Raw genomic sequence first — 4,462 nt, 5'->3', positions numbered from 1 at the left:
CACACACACACACACACACACACACACACACACACACACACACATTGCAGCTGAAACTGTTCAGGTTTTTGACATAAATAAATTTATGAAGCATAAAGTTGAAATTCAGCTGAAAATATTTAATAGTAAAAGTGTTAATGCGAGTTAAAGCTAAAAGCCCAATTTTACTAATTTTCTTAGGTTTTAACAGCTATAAAAATGTATTTATCTTAAAATTTTACTTTAGCTAATAACAGCTGAACATTAGCTAAAATTTGCAGCAAATAGCTGAATATAGCAGAAAGCATCTGTAAGAAACAAAAATAGCACAAAGCAGCAGAAAAGAAGCACAAAACAGAAATAGTAGAAGAAAAACAGATCTAGAGCTAAAGTAGCATAAAAAAGCTAAAACTAGCATAAAATAAGCTAAAAGTAGCAGACACAGGTTGAAATTAGCGCCCAGATGGTGAACGTGTTGTTAAAAATTTGTAAAATTTGCAGTAAAAAGCATAGAAGTAGAAAAAAATGACAATTTGTAATAAAATGGCTAAAACAGCCAAAATTTTCTGATAAACAGCTAAAGCTAGTAATTCTTCAATTAACATAAGCATAAGAAGCACGTTTGCTGAACTTATCAGAAATAAGCTGTAATAGCTGCATAAAATGTATATTTAGTTAAAAAAAGCTGTTTTTAGCTAATAACAGCTGAACATTAGCTAAATTTGCAGCAAATAGCTGAATATATTTTAAAAAATCTGTAAGAAGCATAAAATGCACAAAGTACCTGAAAAAAGCTCAAGTAGAAAACAGCACAAGAACAGCAGAAAGAAGATGAGTTTTAGCTGAAATAGCAGAAAAAAGCTAAAATTAGCTAAAAAAAAAATTAAAATTAGCACAAGAAAGTGAAAAAAAGCAGAACCAGAACAAAATGTGTACGGTCCTGTAAAGATTTAGAAACATTTTAAAGGATGTTGAAAACAGCTCCATTCATTTTCAATGGGGAAAAAGTGGCTAAAAAAGTGAAATAGCTGAAAAAAGTATAAACAGCTGAAATACACACAGCACAGCAGGATTGTTATAAATGAGCCGAACGTTTTTATATAAAATTATCTCAATTGTGTGAATGATTGTGAAGCCTAACTCAAACCAGTGGTAACCTGATTTCAATCAATCAATCAATCAATCAATCAATCAATCAATCAATCAATCAATCAATCAATCAATCAATCATCACAGCACATAAGCCCAGGCGTACAGGGGAGTGAAAAACCTGTAAGCAGATTACAACATATACAAACAAAAAGATAAACGGGAACACTAAACACAATAAACTTATACTGTAAACACATTACACAGAGTGCACACATTTGTTGTGACAGTGTATTTTTGTTGTGATTATATTTTCAAAGATAGTGYGTGAAGGAAAAGGGGGGTGGACTGAGGGAGGTGTAGTGAGTTTATGAGGGATAACAGTTTTCAGCTGAACACCGGTGATGTGCTGCGCTGTGTGCACCACACTGCAGAGCAGCAGGTCCTGATGCTTTCCACAGTGCAGGTGTAGAAGGGCCTGAGGACGCAGGGTTCATCCTCAGCCATCTGAGGAAGAAAAGGCTTGTTGGGATTTTTAATCCAGTTCATTAGAAATTATCTTAAACCTGGTTAATCCACATCATCAGATACGTCCTGATGCATCTCAGGAATCCAAACTATCAAAAAGAAAAAATCAGTAGTTCCTCTGGATGGTTCTTCTTTAATGAAACGTTTCGTCTCTCCTTCAAGAGACTTCTTCAGTCTGATGAGTCTCAGGTGAACTCAGCCTTATAAGCTCCGCCTCCACCTGGACAAACAGGTTAGTCACATGCAAAAGAGGGTCATCAACTAACAATAGGTCTATAGTTGTGGACCCCTCSTCAGATTGGCTCAATGATTCCTCCCTCCATCGCCCAGCAGGTGGAGTGGTTCGCTCATGGTTCCTGCAGCAGCAGAGCTGGACCTCCTGCTCCAACATGTCTGCAGAACAGAATCTGTTTGGTTTGGGTCAGAAACCAAACCAGATGGAAAAACAAAGTTTTTCTTCTTCTTCTTCTTGGTTTTATTTGTTGTGTCGTCCTGAGGAACAGTATGTTCAGACTCTGTGGATCTCCTTTCACACCAGAACTGATGAATGTTTTTGTCTCAGGTGGGGGTTTTATGGGACACCTGAGACGTCTCTGTGTACCAGCCGGGTCCTGTTTGGACCTGGAGCGTTCTGAAACTGGATTCTGAGCCTTTTGTGCTCGTTTAGAGCTGAAACTGAAGCTGTGGGGTTAAATATCTGCCTTTGAACCTTCCTGTCTGATGTTGTTCTGTCTGCCCCCCCTCGGGCAGGAGGGGGTCTGGTCTCAGGTGAGTCATCAGGCCCCCTCCCCTCGGGGTCAGACCTCAGAGAGCAAACACTAACTGGAACTGGTCTCAGGTGAGTCACTGTTCAGCTGCCTTACTGGCAAACAGGAAGTCATGTTCCAGCAAAACACCTGTCCACCACCTCACCTTTCCTAAACTCCTAATGCACCTCCATACCATCAGAGAGGCAGGGTTTTGACCTGTAACAGACGGTCCTGCTCGTCTTGAGTTCAGAGAACATGGTTCCAGATATGGACTGGACTTTGTCTCTGCGGTTCTGGTTCTGGTTCTTTGCCACCTTTAGTTTTTAGCTATGTGCTACATTTAGCATTTACTAAACTTTGTGCTATTCTTAGCTAGCCTTCTGCTACTTTCATTTACAGTGGCCTTCTAAAACTTAACAAACCACTTGTGTCCATTAGCTTCTAGCTAGCCTTCTGCTAACATTTTGTTATTTTTAGCTTCTAGCTAGTCTTCTGCTAACAGTTTGTTATTTTTAGCTTCTAGCTAGCCTTCTGCTAACATTTTGTTATTTTTAGCTTCTAGCTAGYCTTCTGCCAACATTTTATTTTAGCTTCTAGCTAATCTTTGTAAACTTTCAGCTAATATTTGTTACTTTTAGCTTCTAGCTAGTCTTTGTAAACTTTCAGCTAATATTTGTTTTAGCTTCTAGTCTTTGTAAACTTTCAGCTAATATTTTGTTACGTTTAGCTTCTAGCTAGTCTTTTCAAAACTAGCTGGTTATTTGTTACATTAGCGAGCATTTTCTTAAAATTAGCTTTCAGCTAGTGTCATTTTCAGCTTCAGACTCAGTCATCTGGAGTTAACAGCTGTTTACCTGGTTAATATTTCCAACATGAGTAAATGATCAGAAATATTCAGTCTCTACAGAGTTTGTAAAAGTTTTTTTTATTTTTTTTTATAAAACTTTATTTAAATAAAACACAAAGCCTGAATCTCCTCTGAGTTAAAGCTCAGATTTTCTAATCTGGACTTTGTCTCTGGTTCTGTTTACATGTGGCTTTCTGATTACCTGATAGAGCTTTAAGCAGCGTTAGTGAAGTGTGTTTACAGGAAATGATCGCAGACCTGACCTGCACTGTTCCTGTGGTTTTTCTCTGGAGCCTGAACCGGTCCTGTTCGGTGCCGAGCGGTCAGCTGCAGTTCACCGGGGCAGGGCCTGTGGTTTCTTTTGAACTCGGCACAAGGAGCTCACCTTTGATGGTGACTTTAAAGGCAGGTGTTCATGTAGCACAGCTCTGTTTGATCTGTTCGGCTCCACACCTGAGATCAGCTCCACCTGTGTCAAACAGAACCAGCCCTGAGGACCGCACCGTCCTATTTATGTTCCTTTAGATAGAAAACAGTTTGTGGCACTCCTTCAAAATAAAACACACCTGTGGGAGCTACACAATGAGTCATCATTAGGGGAAGTCATTTATCCTGCAGGACTAAAGAGATCCTGGTCTCTTTGAAGAGTTGCACCAGTAAAGTGACCAGTCTGTGCTGGGAAACCTGGACACGGATCCACACAGCCTCAGGCGGCGCAGCTCTGATGAAACACAACCACACCCGCACTACGAGCCTGAAACACTCAGCTCAGGCAGGACAAGCTGATTCATGTTCTGCACGTGGGTGGACCTGGTGTTTTTGAAGAAAGCCTCCCTGAAGGCACAAACTTTGTGTCCCGGCTGCAGGAGTGTCATTTACTCATCCTCGTTAATGTTGGAGTTTGGCCGGGTTGTAGCGTACAACAACACCAGACTGTTGTGACGACAATGCCAGCAGTACGGGATAAATGTTGTGCCAGCAGGAAGTGAATCTGAATGTTCATAAATTGAATCTGAATTTAAAGTTTTGTATCTGAATTAATTTTCTTTGAAACTGTATTTTGGTTTATTAAAACTTCAGTTTGACTACTTTCACTTTCAGGTCCATAATTCAGATGTTTGTGTCACATCCTGGTCCTTGAGAAAGCCAGGCAGAGTAATCAAACACAGATCCACAGATTTACATCATGGATCACATATTGATCAGATGCTGCTGCTGACTGATCCATGATGTCATCATGTAAATGTAACATTTTCTACATATAGGTCAA

Source organism: Austrofundulus limnaeus, unplaced genomic scaffold (assembly GCF_001266775.1).
Source record: "Austrofundulus limnaeus strain Quisiro unplaced genomic scaffold, Austrofundulus_limnaeus-1.0 Scaffold490, whole genome shotgun sequence".
Lineage (NCBI taxonomy): Eukaryota > Metazoa > Chordata > Actinopteri > Cyprinodontiformes > Rivulidae > Austrofundulus > Austrofundulus limnaeus.
Note: the sequence above shows the minus strand (reverse complement) of the source record.